Raw genomic sequence first — 24,494 nt, 5'->3', positions numbered from 1 at the left:
GTCTTCCCCCCCCCCGACCCAGTCCCAGTCTTAGCTGAGAACTTTTCTGAATCAATTCCATTATCAAATGCCGGCAGGTTTTCTGACCGTCTTCACTGTTGCTCGGCTTGTATTTGGGTTGCTCTGTCCCACTTGTATTACTTAATGATGTAAACGTGCTGAAGCTAATCCATTGGTATCCTTCCCTCTGTGAACATAGAAATTGCAGTATATTTTTGGCCGCTTCTGAGGGACTTTTCCTTTTCTAACTTCAGAGCAAAATATACAAAATCCCACATGCAAGAGCCTGTGTGTCATCAGCAGAATTCCAGTCTCAACGAGATTATCATAGTTATACTTTACAAAATAACATTATTTTGGTATTTGTGTTTCTCATGGCTCTATTTAAAAAAACAATACATTTGTAAATCTACTATGTGTTGGCAATGCAGTAGAAGAAAGCTAAAATTACAGACTTTTAACCTTTTATTTCCTAGTAGCCTCACAGAATGAGAAATTTCTGTTAGTGCTTCAGTGATTACACTCTTTTTCCTTTGCAGTTAACAAGATACCACCATATGCCAAAGGAACATGCGTGCCTCATATGCGTGCTAGTTATGTGGAGGGGGAAGGAGACAAGTAATACAAATTTCAGGATGAAAGCTATTTTTTTCTTTTTAAACTAAAAAGTTTTCCCCACAAGATGAGATACTTTAAGTATTCAGTGAGGGACTTTGGTTCTGTGGGAACTGATCAATTTTAGTAGATATAAATATAGCAGCCAAGTAGTGTGGCAACTTGCAGAACCTCTACCCCTGTAAAGAAAGAACTGAAACACCAGAAGCTTGTGGCCGCACTTTTAATATGCTTTTTTGATGGGGTGAGGCGTGAGAGATTGCTCTTTCCAAGAGTATAGAGAGACTTCTTGCCTCGGCACCTCTTTGCAAGCAAGGTTTCAGCAGGATGTTTGGTGAGTTTACACCAGGGCGTAAGAAAATTAAATAGGCAGGATGTGAAGGCTGTTCTCATTGCATAATTGACTTGCATAGTTTGAACTTACCCATGGCTGATGTGGGTTGTTGCGTAGTTTGGTTTGGGCAGAGGGGACTGGGCCAGTCATGTAAACATGTCTAGCTTTGCAATGCCGAGATCCGTGCAGGTTAAAAACCTTTTCTGTGGTCTGATACGTTCTGCGGTCAGAGGCAGCAGCTCTGGGCAGGAGCTGTGGGAGCGCTCCTGTGACGTAACCGGGAAAGTGGGGTTGCAGGGTTAGCTGTTATGGGTAGCAACAGTGGCATCTTTTCCATGTGAACTGGTCAATCTGTTGAAGAGCATGAAATACATAGTTATGTTGCAAATCTGGACTAGAGATGATGCCACTGTGTCCTCCTGTGCTCATTTTCCTAGGAAGATTCAGGCTAACATAAGTGTATGACTGTGCCACAGCCATGTCTCTCATTGCATTTTAAAATACCATGTACTGTAGACAGAGCAGTCCCAGACATGTTTTTGAGGATACCACCCATTTTCTCCAAAACTATGGACAACTTTCTGATTCTAAAATAGCTGACTAGTGTCATGAGCTTGGTATGTCTAACATAAAGACTGGGAAAGAAAAGTTTTATTACCAAGAAAACAAAGGTCACCCCTCCTGCAGGCACAGGATAAAGAGGAGAAACTTTATATTCCCTGGTAATAATAATTTCCTTGCTGTCGGTTCCTAAAGTGAAGTCCATCCAAATCAAAGAGCCCAGAATGAGTCCAATAAATTGTTACTCTGCTGCTGTCACCTTTGTGTAGTAGTTTGTTAGTTTATGTCTAGCTATCTTGTATCAATCTGAGATATAAATAAAAATGATAAAACACAATTTATTGGATGGGCTGGAAATTAATTGCTGTTAGGTCTTAGTTATTTCTCATCATGCTTGCTGGGAACTTTTCCCTAGAAGGAGACAGCTTGAAAGGCACCCATTTTTCATAAACTATTTTTAATACTTTAAAGTTACTTGAAGCACTTACTTGAGACGTTTATTTTCAGCAGAGAAGAAAACAGCTGAATTCTTCTGTATATATTCTTAGTCTCTGCTGCGGGATGAATCTCGTTTGTGTTGTTTTTTTTTTTTTTCCCCTCCTTGACAGGCTCTGTCTTCTGCTCCCACTTGTCTCATGAAGAGTAAGAATTTGGAATTTGGAAGCTTTACCAGGAGGACGAGGCAAAATGTGCTGTAACCTCCTATTCTACACTTCTTGCCTATTGATCCCAAACACCTTGCCATAATCATGGTTCAAGTTAACCAGGAAGACATTAGGTCAAGCATTTGGCAAGTTGCCTTTTATAGGCTTTAGTTTCTTAGCCTGCAAGTGCAGGGTTTGGAGTGGAGGTGCCCCTTTCAGTGACTTGCATCCTGCTGAAGCAGAAGGGAAAAAACGATGGGAAAAGTGAATGGCTGGGAAAGCTGGTCCCTCTGCGCGGTGGGGTGATGCAGGAGGTCTCTGGAGGGATTAGGCTGGCTGGCTTGTCTAGGGATTTTATTGCTCCCAGGGGAGGCGGCTGGCTAAAGAAAGCAAAAAGAAACCCTAGCCACACATGTTCTAAGCCAGTTTGTGGTGGATGTTCCAAGCAGTTAAAATACCTGTTTTCGTTCCCACATTGGAGACTTTGGATAACTTTTCTTAATTTGGCTCATTAGCAGTATTGGTCTGAACCTCATCAGAGATTTAGGAGCCTTTAACTGATTGAAGATGTTTGAAGATTCTCTGAGAGGTAGTGAAGCGCTTTTACCAATGGAATTGCTGCATAGTTTGAATTTTATATTTATGTTTTATTGCTCGGCACACATCTTTGCACAGTGAGAGCGTGTTTTCCCTAGATGATTCACCATATCACTGCTTGTTGCCAGTTGCTTTGATAAAGACAGATTTCCTGCATGATGGGCACTGTTAGTGACCATGGGACAAAGAGGTGACTAGAAGGACTACAAAAAGAGGAGGGGAGGAAAGTGATCTACTAGGGAGCAAAGCTGCAATGACGCATGGGGCTACTGGTCATCTGGTGGTTTTTTGGACTGAAAAATCCTTGTGGCAGGATTACTCTCCTTCATTCTGCCGGCACAACCTGTACCATCGACTGTACCATCCGTGCTCTGTGCAGTGCAGCCTGGCAAGTGCCGGGCAATGGAGAGAGGAGCCACTTTTCTGCTTTCCTTGCCCCTACCTGCAAGCACCAATCCTTACACTTACGCAGCTGTTTACAAAGCCCACCGCTGTGGTGGTAGCACAACTGGATTGCAGTGCCTCAGCTCCACTGATTGCCGACTGTCCTTTCTTCAGGAGAGCACCTGGTTTTCCATTATACCAGCCTTGGCGGTTCCAGCTGCTGCTTTCTTGTTTTCTTTTATTGAGTTTTGTTAGTTTTGCAACACCAGCTCTGTGGGATTTCCTGCGAAATCGGTAGTTTTTAAGAATGTGCTCTTGCAGTTGTAGCTGCCTGGGGAGTGTTCTCACATGCTGCACCCTGTTGTGGGTGCTACAGGCAGTGGTTAATCTTTACTCTGGGGCGATTCTGCCTTTCTGTTTTCTTGCTGTGCCACTAACTGTGGCAAGTGTAAATAAGGTCAATCCAAAATAACCAAAAATAACTTTTTGAAATTTTCTGGATAATCTTGTTCCCCTATTTTCTTGTATATTAGAGGATCAGCTACTTCAAAGAAATAAAAATGAAGTATCTTATATGTGTACTTATGTTTTGTTGGTTTTAATCATAGAAACAATTCCTGCTGAATATTATCTTGATAAATGTAATGATACTTAGCATATTTCAGCTACTCTTCCACTTTGCTTATGCCTACAGGCAATAAAGTATTTAAAATTGAAATTGCCACTATTAGCAGGAAAGCCGGAGGTGAGCCTGCCCACAGCATAGTGCTCATTGCCAATGCAGTCTGGACATGAATTGTCTAGTGCTTGCACTTTCTGGAGTCATCCTGGGTTGTAGGGTTCGTAGAAGGAGGAAGGGGAAGAAAGATGACAGATTACAGTGAGAAAGGATGAGGAGCTTTGAAGTCTTATTGTCAGTTACCGATTGCGGTCGGTAATAAACATGACAAAGCATCCCTTCCATGACCTGCCTTAGTTGCTTACAGCATCTTTATCAGATGTAGATGCCCACAGTGTTGAAACACCTGACTCAGGATGTGCTGTGGAAGTGCATGTTCTGTAATCTTTGCTGCCTCGGTGAGCCGTGGGTGCCTCTGAAAGCTTTTATCAGACAGTAAATAAAATCAGTTATGTTTGCATAGGGCGTTTCCTAACTGCACTGGTAGCCGTTTTGGTGTCAAAGTGCACATGCTCTAGAGACTGTGAACTTGTCCAATATTAAAAAGAGTCACTTCTTTAAGTTTCTGTGTGAAGGGAGAGGCTCTTGTCCTTTCGTGAAGTGAACTGGACTTTTAAAAATCCTTGTTGTTGGTAGTTGATACAAGGAAGTGTCTGCAACCACAGAGCACAGTACAGCACACAGCGCTTACTAAAATACGTTTACATTGATATGTCTCTCTGTAAATAGCTATAAGTCACAGCTAATAAACCAGCTGTTACTCAGCCCTGTATTGCTGCAGGATAGTTAACAGGCTGAACTCTAACTATGATAGGTCTTCTTGTATTATTAATGTGTTTAGATGTAGTGCTGTCTACTGCATTGTGAATTCCAGAGCTGAGCCGTGTAATGGCTTGTTAAACCTCAGAGCAGGTTTATTTGGAAAGCTCTAGTTAAATCTTGAACGACACATTCTGTAGTAAGCAATGTATTAATATCCCAGAACACTAACCCTGCAAGCCTGCCTCGGTTAAGGATGTGGCAAATGTCTTTACTCTCTACAGAATGGATTGTCAGTCATTTCCAAATGCAGGAGGTAGTTTTTCTTGGTCTTAGTTTCATGTCCTGCAGACTGGCACAATCCATAGCTGACAGTGGGCAGCACAGAGGTTGGGGCTGGGCAGCCTGCGGTCATGGAACTGGTGCTGCCTTACCCAAAGCCACAGCCCCGACTCCCCTGCACGGCAGCTGGTGGCAAGTGAGAGCAGAGCTGCTGCCGCAAAGGAAGGACCCAGTTATAAAAAGACCTGAACTACGTTCACTTTCCCTGAAGTGCAGGATTCTTTCCTATGTTTTGCAGTTGTTTGGTGTGAAATTTTGGAAGAACTCCAACCAATAGGGCTTTCAGCAGTTCCTGAACATGGTATGGCCTAATGCATCTGTCTGCCGGGAAGTCTTCCTGCTAATCAGCCCATACGTTTTCGTTCTTCTTTTCATCCCATCAGTCCTAGTTAAGCCGTTTTGTCTTCAGCATTATCTCTCTTCTAGGGCAAAGCACCTTTCAGATGCTGATACTCTTTTGCCATACTGCCTGTTCACTTTGGGTGAAAGTAGGATTGCTCCACAGCTACCTGCCTTTGTTGATGAGCTGTAAATCCACAGACTTTATCTTATGGTAACTAAATTGCTTGGTTGTAACCTAAGAGTTTCAAACTTAACTGCCTAGGAGATTTAGGTACCTGAATAAATTTAACTGTGACCTGGGAACCTGAATCCTTGTGTTGCCTTGGATTTCTCAGCTATGTTTAGCTTTCTTGGTGGAAAGCAAGCCTTCTTGCCTGGTTTTTGTTGCTGGTCACTACATTTCTTCCAGCGTTGTAATGCTCTTTTTCCTGGCAGCCTTGAAAGGTGCAGAAAATAAATTGTTTCCATTCCATGTCGTTAGCAGGGTTATCATATATTGACTTAATGGTGTTTCAGAAAGGGTTATAATTTACTTTATGTAAAGCTTGATGTCATACCATAGAAGTTTGTTCTCCTTTTTCTCCCTTCCCTCCTTTTTGCACTTGAGAAGTCTCTCCCAGTTTAGCTCCCACACTCCGCAGTAGAAAAGCTTCCTGTATTGCTGGTCTGGTCCTTTTTGCATGTTTGATTACGTTACCACAAGGGTGTATTTCTGAGGCACCTACACTTCTGCTTTCACTTAGTATATTCTTATCAAGCAGCCATGTGATGAGTGAACTCAGGTAGGAAGCACAAAGATGTTTGTTATGACACAGAGCATGTAGTGTTTTGAAGGATTTTATTTTATTATTTTTTTCCAGTCTTATACCTTGCCCCAAAAGGTTGATGTTGCTGTCGAGCAGGTTTACAGATAGTATTACAACATCAGTGTTAAAGCAGGTATTATTAATAAATAAGTAAATACCAACCAACCACTTACTGGCTTTTTACTTCTTTCCTCTGCTTTTTTATGAAATGCTTGAGATGTTTTCTGCAGCTCTGAAGTTCCCAATGTGATGTGTATAATCATCCTGCAAACTCTGGGGAGTGTTTCAAAGGGTTCCCATTCACTCTTAGCAAAATTCTCTTTTTTCACAAAATACCCTTTGGGCATCTCCCTTGTTTTGGGATCTGCCCTCTGCGGTTTCCTTGCAGGATTTCAGGCTGATTCAGACGAAGCTTTTTGCATGTCAATTCATTTTCGCTCTCAAGTGAATTTGGCAAAACTATGTTGGTGGTTTTTTACATCCTTAATTTTCCCACTTCTCCTAAAGAACACTTAGGCCTTTCTGAAAAGGTTCTCAAAGGGCATTCATCTAACTTGTCATCTTTTATTCTTATGTATTGCATTGCTCCTGGGAGTAATCCTCCAGCTGTAGCGTGATGCTATTTTATCCCCCCGAGTGGCATCCCCAGCTGCCGCTTGCCTCTGGCGAAGAAGACAAATGGTTATTGTGTTCTGGAGCTGCGCCAGGTCTTCTGTGTCTCTGCTTGGTCAGTATTGTGTTTTATTTAGGATCTAGCAGTGTTTGAATAACACTGGTTTATTCTGAGCCTTTTCTTCTCCACCTCCCCCCTCCTCCCTGTTGATTTTTTGTTTAGAGACCTGGACTTATTAAAGAGATACAGCCCAGCCCAGTGGGCTCTTTGGTAACCTGAGAATAGTATGCTTTGGGCTATTTTTCCTTCCTTATGTTTGAGGCTTTATAAGAATTGTGACAAGAATGTCTAGGCTTTCATACACATTTCTGAGATGATTTTTGTCTTTAGTTAAGCTATCTGGTTCAGAAGAGAAATTTTACCAATTTTGAGCAAATTGCACTCAAATTTCACTTAGGAGAATGTGAGTGAGCAGCTCAGCCAGACTTTTATATGCACCTTTCAGTATTTGTTTCAGAGCAAACACACCCTCATCAAAATCAAATGACTTTGCTGTTTTTTTTATCCACCTTTGACCCGTGTCTGGAACGCTCGCTTCCCTTGACAATGTCAGCAAAGCTTCAGCTGTGGTCCCTCTGCTGCTGCTCTGGATAGCAGCTGACTTTACAGGGCTGTTCCCCTCACTGCTGAAGGTGGGTTATCCCCCACGCACGCCTGTGTAACCCCCTCCCTTGAAGAGCCTGCACTGCCAGGGCAGTGACACGAACCACGTGGGCGAAGGGTTGGCACACGTGGCTCTCGCTCAACGCAAGCACGCTTCTGTCATCTCTAGCTGGACCTTGTTGAGCAGCCGTAACCATGAGTAATGACATGGCCTAGCTAAGGGTGTGATTAGCAGATAGTCCACTCATTTTCTTACGAAATTGGGAATGTCTCTTCGCCATCTTCTTAGCCATAAATTAGAGAAATTGTTTCTGTGCCAGTGTTGGAAAGGGCATATTCTGTTAGCGTATTTTAAATATTTCTTGAATATTTCTTGATGTGAAAAGCTTTGAACAGCTGAAATAACTGGAGGAAAAAAACAACTGGGGAAAAATGGAATGTCAAAATTCAAGATACGTTGATATTGAAATGTGTGTGTTTCTTTTAAATTGCACAACTGGAAATGTCACATTGCCATAAATATGCTAAATGTAGTTATATGTTAGCTGTGTCCATGTCTTTCCATGTTCGAAGAATGTCTGCTTGTGGTTGCATAGAGATGAGAAGGGGGCTTTCAAAAAGATCTTTGACATTTACCTGAACAACAGAAGTACCTGATGCATACCAGCCAGATGTTTCAAACCATATTTTTCACTTCTAATTTTGACCCTATGACATGATTCTTAATCTGTGTTTAGCAGCAACTTGAGCTCAAATATGGAAGATGCTCTGTAGACCATTGTGATGGGTTGACCCCAGCTGGCACCTAAGCTTGCTCGCTCAAAGGGACTCAGCTGTCCCAGCCATGTCCCCTCCCAGGCTGTTGCCCACCCCAGCCACTGGCTGCAGGGGCAGCCTCAGAGGCAGAGAAGGCCTGGGCACTGTGCAAGCACTGTTCAGCAATAGCTATAACAGGGGTGGATATGTTACCAGCACTGGGTTTGTCCCCAGTTTAAAATACAGTGCCACACAGGCTGCTGTGAAGATTAACTCCATCCCTGCCAAACCCAGTACAACCAGTCACTGTCCTAAACAGTCTGCTTTTTCAGAGGTTGGTTCCCACTGTCTTGTCGAAGAAGGAATATTTGGTAACTGCGCTTAACGATGTGGAGCTTTGTCAGGAGGAAGCAGCTTCAAAACCGTCACCATCTCTGGAGAGCTGGTCAGAGTGTAGGAACCGCAGAACAGGGTTCTCTCCTTCTCTTTGAGAACTTCCACTGCAAAAAGTAGCACTCCAGAGTCATCTAGTCTCATGGCTTTTTCCTCATAGGAGAAAACAATAAAGCTTCCAATAAGTGAAACAGGGTATTGTGTGGACCACTTGAGTATTACAGTTAGCAAATAACCAGTGTTGAGAGATGTTTTTACAATTCTAATCAACCACAGGAGGGTGAGTTAGCTTATGCTATTGCCATGCAGTTGGGAAGTAGTAACAGACTCTGCTTCTGGCTAGTTGAAAAAGTGGAGTAAACAAGTTGTGCTAAATACACCACTGTAACAACCTACGGATCCTTGAGTTTGGCTGATGGTCCATAGGCTTGAAAATCTCAAAGAGCTGAGACATAATCAAAGAGCCTGGTTGTCACCTCTGTTCTTGTAAGGCTTACAGCTGCTGTAGCTTCATAAGCATCTCTGATGGCCTGATCCAGTATTCAAACATCAAGTAAAATGGACTAATGATAAAAATGCATGGTGGAGAAAAACACTTGGAAGGGCTTAAATGACCTCCTAAATGGTGGACTTCCAGATGTGAGAGCATAGCCGTATGAATGCAGGCACTGCAGCTTAAAGGAAGCAAGTCTGCTAAAACTGATAAAGGTAATGCTGGTAGTACTGGGACAGAAGACAAGCCTCAAGGTGAGTATGATGCCTTGGAGCATAGTTTATTGTGTTTTGGTTAAAACATTGCAACTCGATCCGTTATCATCCTAGTATTTTTCCTCTGAAATGCTGCTGTGTAGAATAAAAAAATCCTAGAAGGTCGGTGCCAAAGGGCACTCCCGGTGCCTGAACCGGGGCTGAACTGGTCCCACAGCGGGTCCCGCTGTAGGTCAGTAGGAAGCCAGTATGGAGGACGCCTCCATTGTTTTTCAGTCTGTGTGTTTTTCTGAGAACTTGGCTTAGAGTTCAGCACTTCAGGACACGCATGTAGATCCTGCAGCGCTTCCTGTTTGCTAGCAGTTTTCACTGCAGCATAGGTCTTGTACACGTTAGATACTGCGTATGGCTGCAGTTGTGAACAAGGCATCAGGAAGGTTTACCTCTGGTTTTGCATGTAGGCCCCTGCCTTTCTCTACACCGCCTCCCTTGCACCTTCCCCCAGGAAAAAATATGGAGAAATAATGGTAAGTTGTCGTTTATTAGCACAACTATGGAAAGAAATCCTTTATTAATACAACGTATGGCCCAAGTTTCCTGACACAAGTTCATAGTTCTCCAACATCCCCTATTCCAGCTCAGACAAGTCGATTATTTCCCCCCCCCAGCAGATGTAGACAGGAACAATTGGAGCTGTGATAACATTATCTTTAATAGGGGCCAGCGTGGTCACGCACCTCGGTCTTTCCTGTCTGTACACAGCAGAGTGGGCTGGCCCTGCGGGCTGCCGGTGGGGAGCCGTGGCCACGAGAACTGGCTGAAGAGGAGGGAGATGCCAGTTTGGCAGTAATCCTCAGCTGCCAAGGAGGGATGGAAGGAAATAAAGGGGGCTTGTAGGGAGATGCAAAGCAGCAGAGAGGGAAGGTCATGATCCGAAAACTTGAAAGGCTTTTCTTAATCTCTCTGGTAAGGCGAGAATCAGGCATTGGACAGCTCTGGGTCGACTGCCTTGGGGCGGGAGACCCTGGCTCACCGTGGCCATGCTGACGTTGCAACACAGCTTAGAGGAAACAGTCTTTGGAAATTGCCTTCTCAGCCTCTGCTGGGAAGCAGTTAGCTTTTTCCACTGCTGCGATGCGCAGGGTAAGCTTCATCTGCAGGAACTCTTTTTGCCAGTTGTCTGAGGTTTTTAAGTCAGCTTTTCTGTGCTAGTGTAATTCTGGTGTTTTTTTTCAGCATGGTCCATTAAAATCTTCATTAAATAGAAGTTTTCCCTGAAGTTTCTTGAAGCCAATTCTTATGTGACTGTTGCCATAAATTAAAATGGGAAATTTGTTCACATCTTTTGCTTTCAATAAGAAAAACCCTTTTCATTTGGAAATTGAGATTTATCCTGAAAGTCTCCAGTGTGCTTGTGCCCAAAAGGTTTCAAGATATTTTGCTTAGTCTAACAGTGAAGACCAAACAGTCAGTCAGGAAGCATGTGGAAGGGGTTTTGTGGTCAAACAGACCCTTTTTTTCAATTCTATGTGAAAGCTTCTGAGTGTAAAAGATGTGCCAGCAATGATATGTGGTTTCAGTGTTTCCTGCTCAGACTACTCAGAGTTGACTGCTTATGGTGAGGTGCTTGGCTCCTGAGCGTGGGATAGGCAAGGGAAAGAGTGTTCATGTTAAGCAGGCTAGTGTCAGAGCATATCTAAATATGAAGTGGTGTCAGTTAACTGCATTGTAATGGTTTCAAGCCCTTTTTCCTCCCCAAAATGTAGGCATTTAAATACTACAGTGATGAGAATTGACTGTGGGGAAATGCATAGAAGCTCAATGTAAGTTCTCAATTTCAGAAGACTGCTTAGAGTGGCAACATGTGGTGGTTTCTTCTGTGCCATACCCTAAGTGAAAGTTAACTAGTTCAGAAAGGAAGGAGAGGAAGAAAACGTGTGTGTATATCCTCTCCAACAAGGGCTCTTGGAGAGGTAGAAATATATATATGTAAGAAAAATATAGAAAAAATGTGTTTGTGTATGTTTTACTTCTCTTATGAACAACTTTCTTACTGGCCAAGGCTCTAACTTCAGCTGAGATGCCGCTCTGCTCAGCTGGTCTCTGTGAATGTTATTCTACTCTCAGTAGTTCAGTATGTCTTTGCTGGCCATCTGGAAGCTGTGTAGCCACGTTAATTTAGGTGCGGTGTCAGAGCAATACTCTTGTTTCTCTGTATCTATGTGTAGTCAAGCTGGTAGATGGGTTCAAGTAGCCCTTTGGAGAAAAGGCAGGAGAATTTTGGGGGTTTGGCTGTTTCAGAAGTGACTTCATGTCCCTCCAGCAAAGCAGGAACTGGAAAAAAGGATTTGAAGTTTAGCAGCCTCAAAGCTTTGTAAACATTTATGGCAAGCTTCTCTGAAGTGGAAGCAGCAGGATGGAAGAAAATGTGAAGGCACTGGTTGGGTTTTTGAAGTGGGCAGTGGAAGTTGGTGGTGTGGGTGGATGAGAGGTGGGAGAGAATAAGCTCAAGAATTTTGAACGTGAATAGGGGAGGGCTTCCCTCTGATCCAAAAGGCGGGTGTTGTGGTGAGGGGGTACAAGAAATCTGGAAAGTCTGGATTGCAGGAGAGTGAGAGCTTGAGGGATTTTCTGATGTCATCTAAATAGCGGGCCTGGCAGCTTGATGATGATAGTGTTCATAGAGACTGAAAACAGGGTTGAGCTCAGAGAGCTGAGTGGGACAGGAGCAAGAGCAGAGGCTGAGGTAAGAGCCAGAGGTAGAAAAGCAGAAACTAGGATTATGAACTTGAAGTTCAATTACAATGAAAGGCAGAGCTGAGGGGAGAAAGAGCAAAGTGTTGAAAGAGAGTCTGCTGGGGATGGCTGGTGGAGCAGGGACCTGGGGACAGATGGGAGCTGGGCTCAGCCATCTCTCCCAGTTGGCAAGATGAGTCTTGCCCTGGGTGAAAGCAGTGCAGAATGGATGCCAAGGTGAAATTCGGAAGGAGTTTGGAGCTACCCCTCTGCCAAAGATTGGAGAAGGAAAGAAAGCAAGAGCAAATGAAGCATCGTCTGTGCTGATAGATGAGAAGCAGTGGAGAGAGGTAGGAAATTGGTAGGGCATCTTGACAGACAGCTGAGTGATGGTCAAGACAAGTGCCTTGATATCAGAGCTCAGGGAGAGAGTGCGTGCAAACACTCTTTGAAAACTAGGTTATCACATGAGACCTTCTAGGAGTTTATCTGGTTTTCTCTGTCATGAGTTTATAAGCTACACAGGCTTTTCACACTCTAGCTGTGTTCTTACATTTTAACTTTTTCCTCCTCTTCCCATCTTTGCCTGTTAAAATTAGTATGAGTACTAAGGATGGGATTTGTTGTCCGTGGAAGGAATACTAGCAATTTATAGACTTCATTTTCTGAGGTTGTTTTACCTGTTGCTGTGACAGGAATGCTTGAGATTCCTGTAAACAAAGTTGAGTGACGAATAAGAACTACAATTTTAGCTGTTCTTTTTCTAGCGCATTTAATTACTGCTGCATTTACCGTCTTCCCTGAATAGGAAGTCATTTTCCTGTTCACTTGAGTCTTTGAAACAGTGAAAGGGAAAAGAAAATGAATAGTGAGGGGTGGGTAAGTGTCATTTTAAAGCCCCAACAGTCGATGGTAGGCTTGGGAGATAACACCTGAAACTATTATTAACCAATTAAAATGAAGTTCCAACCTAATTTCGTATTTCTGATATTACTTTAAGTCAGCACAGCCATCTTAGTGAGACAAAGTATCTGCAGGATCCGTGCAGAAGTCCAGCAAGGCCTGGGTGCCTTGCCAAGGAAGGAGCTGCAGCTTCCTTCTCCATCTGGTGAGGATGGCTTGTCAGTCAAGGTGGGTGAGGAAAGAGCCCAGAATTAGGGAGAGTGCCAGACTTGATTTACAGCTCGATGACAAAGTGCTTCCTTGCCTGCTTCTTCCTGAGAGATGTTTCTGATGGTCTTTTTTTAACCTGCCTGTATGCTGCTCACTTAATGCTGTTTATGATAGAAGTGAAATGCGAGTTTGAGTTAATTTGAAACCTGAGATTTTTTTAATTTATCTCTATTGCTGCACTTCCTAGTTCTTTTGTTCCTAAAAGAATATTTAGGGAACTCCTGGACCATACATGTTCCTGGGTAGCAGGTTTCTCTTTGTACTGTGCACTTCAGAATGCCCGTTTATAGCATAAAGTAAAGTAGTACTCAAAGGCAGCAGCAGTGTTTATGGTTATGGTATGCTTTTTCTTGCCAGAAAGTGGTTAACACTCTAAGGATCTGCATTAGCCCAAGTGCTCCTGTTCATAGTTTTTAAGGACCCATGACCATGGGATGTAAGTGTGGAAGGGATTTTCTGGCCTCTTGAGCCTAGGACTTATAAAGTTTGTTTGAATTCTTAAGCATTTATTTTCATTTTGAGTTTATATTTCTAGATATGGATGCCCTAAACTGGGTGCAGCTGTTTCATGGGGGTTCTTAGTAGTGCCTTCTATACTAGCTTTAACTCTTAAAAACATCACCCAAACTACCCTGATCCTGGTGAAACTGAGTTTACCTTTGTCACAGTCGTACTTCAACTACCATACTAACATCCATCTCTGCACATAGGGCAGATTTTTGTTTGCATCGTGAGTTCAGCTATGTGTATCCTTTCATTTTGTATTCAGTCATGTTGTCTTATTTCTGATTCTCCCTTCTACATGATAGCTCTGTCTGGGTGGTGGTGTCGGTTACACTTCTGTGTAATTATTAAGGTCTATCAGTAATCTACTTACTGTGCTGAGACCACTAATGAAGATATTGAATAAAATGGTCATAAGACTAATAATGTCTGAGGAATGCCACTAGCGCACCCTCTCTGGCTTGCCAGTGCTGCTTTCAGCATACAAGCCATTGCCATCTTCTATTTTATTTAACTTTTCATTCACCTTCCTGTTCCTCTGCTGGTCCTTGTCTTTCTCCAGTTTGTCTGACTGCGTGCTTTACTGAAGTCTGAGAAAATAGCTTTGCTGCATTTTCTTTGTCTAGAGAATCAGTGGTCATAGAGCCAGTTAGATGGGTTTGGTCCATCTTTTGTAGATTCATGTCATGTTTTACTGCATTTTTTTTTATTTACTTCTGGATATCTGATTGTTTTTCAATATCTGCAAACATACTAAAATGGTTGCATAGCACTAGATCAGATGAACAGTCAGTAGCTGTGTTTTACCCCCTCTGATTGTCCCTGTTACCTTTTTTTGATCCTTGGCAAGCACTCCATGATGGATACAGTTATGCAGAACCTTTGTATCACCGTCCTGGGATTTCCTGTGCCATGTTGTGGTTAATTGGATTTTGTTTTCTAGAGGGTTTGTTTTTGGTTTGTTTTTTTTAGGGGGTGCGTGTGTTAAATCTCCAGTTATGCAAGAGAGGCAGCTTCCCCTCACCTTAGCACACAAAACTTCAGAGTCATCTGACATCTGTGCCGCTCCACTAGGCTCCCTCTAATCAGGCATATTTCAGGTGCAATTCCTCATGTCCTAGCAGATGAATGTAAAGCAGGCTAGATGAATTAATACCTTGGTGTTTTAAATTAATTTCTCTCTGACTGCAAGGAGAAGCCTGAAATTACAGTGTAATCAACTGCTTAAAATGAGATGAAGTGAATCTCACTCCTTGACTTCTGGCTTTGACTGCTGGTACCCACTGATAAATCTGTACCCATCTTTGTTCACCAACTTGCCCTGCTCTCATGGGCAGCATCTTTATTCTTGCTGAAAACTGAGGCTGGGTATTTGTGTAAAGTTTGGGGACATTCTTATATTATCTTTAATGTTAAACCTTCACTTGCTGTACAGAGATGCCAATTTTTCTTGATTTTTATGTATATCTGAAATACATGTCACTATTTGGCCTGCCTGCAAAAAATGCCAAGCATCCTTTATGATCAAATCCTTGAGCTTTTCACAGCTCAGCAGCCTTTACGAATTACTTCCTTTAATGTATCAATTTGTCATCCTGAGATCATAAAAGAAAAGCTTGAGCTGTACACCATTTTATTCTGTAGTTTAAACTAACCCAGCTTGACGTAGTATTCTTTGTATTACTAAATTTTATGTTAGTTTTCCTGCTCTGGAGTAGCTGAGCCATAACCTTAGTCCTAGTGTTTGTTCTCCTGAGTTTAAGCAGCTAATCTCCCCTAACGACACAGTTCCTCTTGTTTTCATTCTCATTAATGTCTGACTATGTCCAAATAATGCTGTGGGATTGTCCGACCTCCCCAGCACAGCAAAAGCAAGACCACTTTCACTTTTGTTTAAAAGGAATTTTACCTAAAATGTTCTACCTGTGCCAGTGGTTCTCCCTATGTGTTGGGCAGGTGCTGTGTTGGAAGACAGTTTGCTTGGGTGGGAAAAGCTGTCTGATACATGTTTGAGTCATGGAGCACTTGCAAGGACTTTATCAGACATGGTAGAAAGTAAAAAGCAAAGAGACTGTGCAGTTGCTGAGAAACAAACTGCTGGCCATTGACTACTGTGATTACCCCTATAAGTCAGGCTGTTTGCTGAAGCAATGAGTCAGACCAGCGTCACACCTCTTCCTCATGTTAGAACCTTGCCTCATGTTAGAACCCAGCCACCTTCTCCTGGCTTTACTTTCTGCTCCTTTCTGCAATACCTTCTAGCAGTGCAGCATCTGAGAGGCTGGTCCATGATGGTTGTGATCGCCACTCACGCCCTTCTTCAGTTTGAGAAATCATTGGCTAACTGTTTCATCTTTGCAGCTGTGTTAATTTCAGACCATTTTCAAATGCCTTTAAATTCATCCTTAGAAGGAACGGTTTCATCATTTCATCTCACATAGGAGCAATGGTTTCAAGCTGAAGTAACACTTTATAATTGAAAGGCAACTTCATTCTCCCTTAAATAATACTTGCTTGAACAGGATGGAAGGGAATGTAACCATCTCTTCTATCTCTTCATGGTCGCACTTCTGATTTCTGCTCATGCAACGTAGGGATATGATACAGATCAGCCTAAGTGTGGCCTTCTCTGTGCTTAAAAGCAGCCATAACTCATTTTTATTTCTCCCTTAGATTGACTAAGTCTTCTAAAGCTTTTGTGTTTCTCCTGTGTCATATTCCAGTGTATTTCTCCCTCTTCCTCCTGTGCAGCCACGCACACAGGAGCACCAACTGCTATTGATGTTTGACAGGTGCTGCTGAAGAATTATCCTTTAAGCTGAGCCCCAGCTGTGTGGTGCAAGTCCAGAGCTGAGCTTCCTCACCCCTTAGGATAAAGGGTGGTAGCCAGGCTTTCTGGGGAATGTTTCTTATATATCAACTTTTCTGCTTATCTAATCCCACATCCAAAGGGAGAGAGGTTATGCAGTGCATGTTTACATGGCTCCAAGAGAAACTTTCAGAAGAACATGTCTCCTTCATCTTAACTTTCTCTGTATCCAGTAGTTATTTTTTTTTTTAAATGTGTTTGTAGTACTGTCAGATCTTGATATTTTAAATGTTTCTACGATGTTATTATAATGAAGCACTGAAAGCTTCCGAGAAGTGAAGTGCACTCCTCTCACCCTCCTCCCTTTCTTACCCGGGCTGTAGTGGCTGTAGTGCTGCAGTATTTCTTTATTCTGGATTAGTTGGAGTGTTCTTCATGGATGGCTTCACCATTCTACTCCTCCTTTAATGCCTGCTCTCCTACAGGATTGACAGAGCTGTCAGTTCAGTAACTGGGCTAGAGCTGACCCAGTTCGCTCAAAGAAACATTGAAAAAATCTTCCTTGTAACGTCTTTTTAGGCTTTCTGGATCTGATTTGCCCATTCCAAAGTTCAAGAAGTGAGCCAGAAATTTTGTGAACCACTTAGTAATTTTCCCCTACCTTCCACTGCTGGAATTACTTATATAGCCTTTTGATCTGGTGTACGTGAATGCTGTCTTTTTGATGGTTACAGAAAAGTAAAGCAAGGCAGTCTCAGCAGCAGGTTACACCGACTGCTCGTTATTCTGAGTTCTTGTTTTTCTGTAACTTGCTTTCCTTCTTTGGAGCGCTAATCCTCCCATGTCACGCATTTTCTGTTCAACTTTTCTCCTCTGCTAATCTCTGGATTTGTTCTGCTGCCCTGCCTAATCCACAGGAGCCTTGATGACCTCAGGAGACACCCGTGGCAAGAGGCTTGGATTTGAATAACTTTGAATAACGTCGATTATTTCTCCTGCAGTGCTGAAAATCAGAAATTGCCTTTCAGACTGTCCCTGAGCAAGACTGAACTGCTTAACCACTTGCCTACCAAAACCTGCTTGCTGCAGTCCAGCCCTGATGGGACATGAGCTCTCAGTTTAATATCATGCTCAGAAACAGCCGTTCCTGCATCTTTGCAAGTTCTGGAAAGAACTTTCTGCAACTGCTGAAATATTGTACAGGAGATAAGGAAATAAGCCAAGCTGAGTTATTTTTTAATTTCTAGAAATGTTTTTTTTTTTTTTTGCTTTGGTCTGTAAGTCAAAAGCAATACAGTAACAAAGTTCCAGTCTTGGGTGAAAAAAATCTCTTCTGAGAGGAAAACAATTTCTGTGAAGAGCTTTAGCCATAGCCCAAAGGTGGGATTTCTTGTTTTGCTTTTAGAGAAGTGAAGGGGCAAAACTTGGTGCTAACAGGAGGGTGATGCTCAGTGAAGGTTTATATGGCAGGGTCAGAGGAGCAAGGAGGGAGACAGAGGGAGAGAGTTGAGTAACTGGGATGCAGTAACTTATCCCAATGTTGTTCTGCACACTGAGTAGGAGTTGCGATTCGCTGTCTGTCGCTATTCCTGCACCAGTGACAGAGATGCTGGCTCGCTGTTTGCTTCTGTGGGAGGGTGCAGAGGAGGCTGACCGAGCTCCTGGGCGATGCGTGACTGCAGGACAAGACTTGGATGTGCAAAGGCCAGTCACTTTATGTGGCAGTTGTGCAAGTCATCCATAAATGGTGTCCAGGTATGTTAGTGCACGTAGTGTGAAAAAAGCTATGAGAATCCTTTTACCTCTTCTTGTCTAGAATACAGCTAGAAGTGAGACCTTCCCAGACGTTTCGGAGATCATACCTAGCTTCCAGGGAAGTGGCAGTGTGTGACGCCGGAAAATGTGCAAAGTGCTCGCACTGTGCAACTTGTGCCAAGCAGAATGCAAAGTAATCTGCTCTGGCACCAGTGCAAGAAAACGCAAAGAAACCATCTGTTAAACCCAGAATCTTCTCCTCTGGTGTTAAAGTATTGGTATCTGAGAAAATGGGAACCCAGCAGGGCTTCATAACTGATGTTGTGCTTCTCCTCATCGCGGGGTGTGTCTTGCTGCTTGGGATGTCACTGACACCTGAGGTTCTGAATGACATGTCCCAGTGTGGAACTCGCTTTCGTTCACCTTTGGTGGTTCTCTTAAACTAAACTGGGCAGAGCAAGGAAAGATAGCCAGGAGAGTTGGCGTCCCGCAGTGGTAGAAAGGGACACTCTTCGGTTGGTCTTTAATTTCCTCGATTCTGAGAAGACTAGCAAAAAGGTAGGGTATTTTTCAAGCTACATTTCCTTCCTGCTTGGGAAAGAGCTCCCCTCTGATGAGGCAGCTGTTGCCGATGCTGTGATGCCCTCTCCTCTTGTCAGCATGAGGGAAGAGCCGAGGAGGGGAAGGCTCCTCACCGCAGCGGATTTCCCTTCTCAGGAAAGGGCAACAGGGCACGCAAGTTAACTTGGCGCTGGGGAAGGGGGGCATGAAGAGAGAAAACGGGGCCTCTTGGTGAACTTTTTATTCTTTCTTTACAGCCCTTGATGGTCGGGTTCATGTTTGCCCCTTGCAATGGGACGGAGCTGGTGTTTCTGTTGCCTGGAGGGGTTCGTGTTCTCCCTCAGCATCCTTTGGCCCGTTAGCAGCAGCACCGAGTGCCGAATTCTGGCACTGACTGTGCACGACAACAGCCCGGATCACTTTCTTGTTTGGCCCGAGAGATGAGGAGGAGCTCTCTTACATATGTAAATGTTAATTTAGGTTGAATATGTGAATGTTTTAGGAGCTATGGAGAGCCTGTGTGTCAGTGAAAACATCAGGTGACATAATGTCCTGCCTCATGAGGAAATGTATGCTGATATGTACTTTGTCACCTTCCACGGGCTTTGGCAGGGAGTCATTCGTGTCAGTTTTGTGCCTGCATAGACCTGACAGCAGAATTGGTGGGAGCGTAGTCCCGGTGGAGGGGCAGTACTGGGCTCCTCCTGCGGGAGAAGCAGGAAAGGAAATAGGGAATTTGGGAAAGGAGGACCTTCTGGTCTTGTTTGGTCCTGCAGATTTCCCTTAGTTTGTCAGAAGAGCAAGCAGGCACCCGCGCCATTCTCTTCTGTTGCTGTTGCTTCGCACGAGTATGGATGGACAGGAACAACCGTTTTCCTGAATTCTTTTAGGAAATTTCCCCAATTCCTTTCAAATACAAGCACCTTCTCTCCTGTAATTAGACTACCCTGTGCATTTTTGTTTACTTTTTACAATAAGGTGAAACAGTGAACTTGACAGTATTGATTTTTGCTGCTTCCTTTCCCTCTCCAGAGGCTTAAGATATTTCTTTTTTTCTATTTTCTTTTTTTTTTAATCTCTGAGCATCAACTGTCAGGGTTCAGCTTCTTGAAGACGTTCTAACCAAGAGCTCATGACTTTTTTCATTATGATTTGCTCAGCATTGAAGCACAGCAAAGGTAAACGCTGGGATTAGGGGAAGAAGAGGACAACTTAAAAAGCTTTGTTTTACAAGCCTTTTGATATAAACGTATGTGATGAAGATACAGGGTAGAAAATAGCCCCAGGAGAGGAAGGTGATGACTAAAAACCTGAAGGTCTATGTGCAGTGGAGTTTGAGAAGCTGAATTAAGATTGAAATAAATCCCACATTTTGGGGTCAGTGCAGCCTTAACAGAGTATCTGAATAACAGAATACAATAGGTTTGTGTAGAAAATTCCATATACAGCCTCAGGAGTCAGGGAGCAGAGAGGTCAGGTCAGGCTGGTGCTGTATGTCCAGGCAGGAAAATGGTTAAATTACCACAAAGGGACTTTTCGACTGTGATTCGTGAAATGTGTAGCAGAGCATTGACAGGTCCCTACTAGAAAACTGGACGGATTCTTTCCTTTTTGTGCCATTTTATTAAGCTTTCTAGCACTCGAGATAACGTCTGATGATTTGGTGGTATCTGCCTAACGAGAAGACTCAGAACAAACCTGTCATCTTTGCTGATTTTATTATCTTCGTTCACCTCCTTTGGATGAAAGTTTCCTGAGCTTTTTCCACCTGCAGCAAGACAGGCTGCAGTGGAGGGACACACACTCCTGTTGCTCCTAAGCAATGGATCAAATAAAAACTGAAACATAGCAAGAACTTAATACAGCATCCTGGTGAGTGGGGTTTGTTAGCCGATTGGAAACTGGGAGCAGAATGCTTCAACGGTAGATTTATGAGTTGTCTTTTCTTTTATTCTTTTTTTTTTTTTTTTAAATGAAAATATTTTAAGAGAAAGTGAGGATAAATAGAAACGGAGAGATGTGTTGTAAATTTCTCAGGGATATAGCGGTGAACAGATCTGTCTTCAGTTCAGAGAACCGAATTCCATGTGAATGATAATCCAGAAATTATATCTGAAGAAGAGCTTTTAAAAAAACCCAAATCCTGCTCAACCAGATTCTGAAATACAGTTCATTATAGCATGGACTGGAAACACTGAATAAAAAAAAAAAAAACCACACACCAACCCAAAACTATTTTTAATGATTTAGATAAATGATATTTATTTTTGCTAAATTCAACATTTGCAGTTGTTTGATTTTTTTGTCCTTTCCCCCCCCCCCCCCCCTCTTCTGAGTGAACGAATCCAGATTTTTTTCACTTGGACATAGTTTTATTTTTAAACACAGCTTCCAGAAATGCACGCGTCTGGGATTGCAGTGGGGACCAGCAGAGAGCCGTGGCACTCTGCCAGGAGCTCACCCTGTCCCTGCAATATAGATGGATTGCCAGTGTTCTGGAGAAAAACAACCCCAAAACTGTAAACAAATTATGTTTAATGGAAATAAACTTTTTTTGCCCTCCTGTGTAATGATTTGGATAATGTGCTGGCTGTGTGTTTCTGGAGGACAGATGGGAGAAGGGGAGAGGAAGGCAGAGATGGAACTCTGTATGCCTGTAACTTGCTCTCCAGTGGATGCTCTGGGAAGCCTATGGGGGGGAAGGATGTTTCTAAACTTGGAGCATTTTTTAACTTTCAGCCAGTCTTTCTATTAGAAGGTGAGCAGACTAGCTCCAGCTGGCTATGATAAGAGCATTTATCTAGCAGTTGTTGTCTTCCATATATGGGTTTGTAAGACCTGGAACCTTGTATCTGGCATTTTCTGTGTACAGCTTTGGCGCTGTCTTCCATGTCATTCACCTGCGTTTTGTTGGGTTTTGGTGGTAAGTGACAATGCCATCAAACCAGTACCTGGTTGTTCAGGTTTTTTAATATAAAAAAAGGCAAGCAGAGTAGCTTATAGCCTACTTCACAGAAGAAAAGGCACCATAGCCATATTTCTCTGTTTTTTCAAGCTGGTGCTGATAAGTCTCTCACTTCTGTTGCTATGGTGTTAGTTCTGTGCAAAAACAAACCTCTGGGTGATCATGTCAAATGCAAAGATTTTTTGGAGAGAGAGATGCTGAAAGAGAAGGGAAGTAGGAGGGCTCAAATTCCAGCTGATGACAAACAATGAATCAGTGTTTGTCACAGCAGAGGGCCATCAGAAATTTTGCACTCTTCTGCTTGAGTCTGATACTCCACTTGAAAAGGCTTCTTTTTTCCCCCTCAAATCTTTTTTTGCTTCTTTTTCTTCTACTTTTACTTTTTTTTTCTACTTAGTATGTAAAAGGAAGGTGGATCTCTTCCAAATTCTGCACAGCCCAGGAATATTTGTGTTCCGCAGCACGGCCCAGAACACAGAGAACTTATCTTGCAAACGATTTGATCCTCCAATCTACAAAACATTAGATCAAATTTTGAAGGTTTGTGTGGTTGAAATGTACCTGCTGTCTTTGTTAAGCCAGTTGAAGTGGTCATTGAACTTCCTACCGTAGGAGCTGCCTTAGCGTGCTGTCATTTCTAGCATTGCTTTCCTGTTGAAGGGGAAGTAGAGTGCTGTTACGAGGACCTCTTTTTAACGCTTTCCAGTGTGCAAAGTAGGTGCATTTGGTTTCACTCTCGAAATATACCAGTTGCTTTTAGCTGGCACAACTGTTGCGAAGAACTTATCTTGCTCAGATGCCTTGTGCTTCTGGAAAACACTGTACTGAAAATGCCTGGATATGCCTTGAAGGCTTATTTCTGTTCTTGGGTCAAGGCTGAAAGGGAGGACTGTTTTCTTGTTTTCTGGGTGTTTCTGTGCAGATTGAGCTGCAAGTGCAGGAAGAATGTAGAGAGGTAACCAATCTCAAATACTTATTTGCTTCTCACTGTTTTTCACATGGATTAATTCACATTTTTGTACCTTGGCAACTGGGAACTTTCTGACCTAGTTAAATGGACCCTTTGTTTTACTGTTTCCTTCCAGATGTGACAAGCAGATGAAAAAAACTCAGGAAAAGCAGTGTGGTCATATGAGATGTCATTTAAAGATATTAATAACTGATTTTAAGTAGATCATCTTCATCCGCGTCCTTAGCCAAGCTGCAGTTCACTATGTTTTGCCGTAATTTTGCACTTACGTTTGCCCTTAGCCTTCATGCTGCACTACTTGTGGGAGTAAAAATATGTGTGTCAGGACAGCCAGACCTTCCGTAGCCTGCCTCACCCAGCAACGGCTTACCGATCACTGAGCATCCACATCAAGTCTGTCTTGTTTGTCTTTCCTGTTGCATAATTTTTGCATGTAGAGTCTGCTGCCCACCAGTGAACACTCAGAGGATAGATGCACATGTTTTCCAGTTGTATTAGAATCTATGTAAGTACTTCAAAGATAGTACTAGAGCCTCAACCTGTAACTGTTAGTAGGAGCGTAGAGTAAAGGGCAAGCAAAGGTGGTCTTTATTGGGAAGAACTCGCAGTTTTTCAGTTTGCTTTTGTGCCATAGGTAACTTCAGTTATTCTGCTAAAGTAAGCCCAGCCCAGATAAGAATGCCTACACAAGAAAAGCAATTCAGCTGCATAGATCAGTTAGGTTAGCAACTAGGAAGTTATTATAAGGCTGCTAGATGTCTGCTGTTTTAATTTTATTGGTGCTTGAGCTCCAGCCATCCTGTCTTATCATTACCTTCCTTAAGGCACTCGTTAATTCAAAGCAGGGCCATTTCTGTAGGGTGGGAAATCTTATTAGGACAAAACTCAAGCTAATGAGACAGTGAAGAGCAGGCTTCTCTCGAAGCAGAGCCTCAGCAGCCTCTTCTGCCCAGTCCCTTCTCTTCCACCTGTGCCCCCCAGCCCTTTCTCTGTCAGAGTTGACTAAAAGGGGTAGCAGCAATGGAAAGAAGCGTGAATGAATCTGTAAAATGAGATGCTGACTTTAGTTTAGTTGAGCGCACATCTATCTTTCATTTCAAAGGTGCTCCTGGTTTGAAGTTTACAAGGTTAAGTTGCCACTGCGCAGTAGATCTCACTGCGCAGTAGATCTCACAATTGGTTGAAGAGCAGTGCTTGATAATGTGGCAGCTTTGTGCTGTGGGCAGCCCGGTGTGTTGGCTAGAACATGAGCCAGTTCTGGTGCTTGAACTGTCCAAATGTTCAAATCTGCTAAGTAGCTTCATGGGATCGTTAAGTTTGGTAGGGACCTTAGGGGTCCATAATACATCATCTTGATGAAAGTGGATTCAGCAATAAATTCGGACGAAGTTTCTTAGGGCTTTGTCCAGTCAGGTCTTGAAAACCTCAAAGGATGGAGATCCTACAGCCTCTGTGGGACTCTGTGCTACAACCAGGCTGTCCTTGTGGTGGAATTTTATTCCTGATTTAGTTGAAATCTCCACGATTTTGATTTATGTCCTGATAAATCTAAGCCCTCACAATGACATTGGCCAGTTCTCTTAGTACCCTTGCATGCATCCCATCAGGTCCAGTAGCCTTCTTTGCATCCAGATTTCCTCAAGAGATCTCTAACTCAATCCTTTTCCAGACCAGGTGGTTCCTCTGCTCCTTGACCCCTGCCTTGGTACTGGGGACCATGTCCTGTGACGCATCGCCATCACTTTCATGCCTTCCCATGCTGTCTGGAACAGTTTCTATACACCCCACCCCAAATCTTTGTCCCCTATCCAGCTAACTGCCAAAG

The 24,494-nt window shown here is 43.1% G+C and overlaps 1 protein-coding gene across 1 annotated transcript in view; it reads left to right on the top strand.

Annotated features, from left to right (window-relative positions):
* The window catches only part of ITPK1 (inositol-tetrakisphosphate 1-kinase), a 155,819-nt gene that overhangs the window by 54,691 nt on the left and 76,634 nt on the right, over positions 1-24,494 (top strand). The window lies entirely within an intron of this gene.

This window comes from Tauraco erythrolophus, chromosome 6, assembly GCF_009769465.1.
Source record: "Tauraco erythrolophus isolate bTauEry1 chromosome 6, bTauEry1.pri, whole genome shotgun sequence".
NCBI classification, from domain to species: Eukaryota; Metazoa; Chordata; class Aves; order Musophagiformes; family Musophagidae; genus Tauraco; species Tauraco erythrolophus.
The sequence above is the reverse complement of the archived record's forward strand: the minus strand, read 5'-3'. Positions and strand labels throughout refer to the sequence as shown.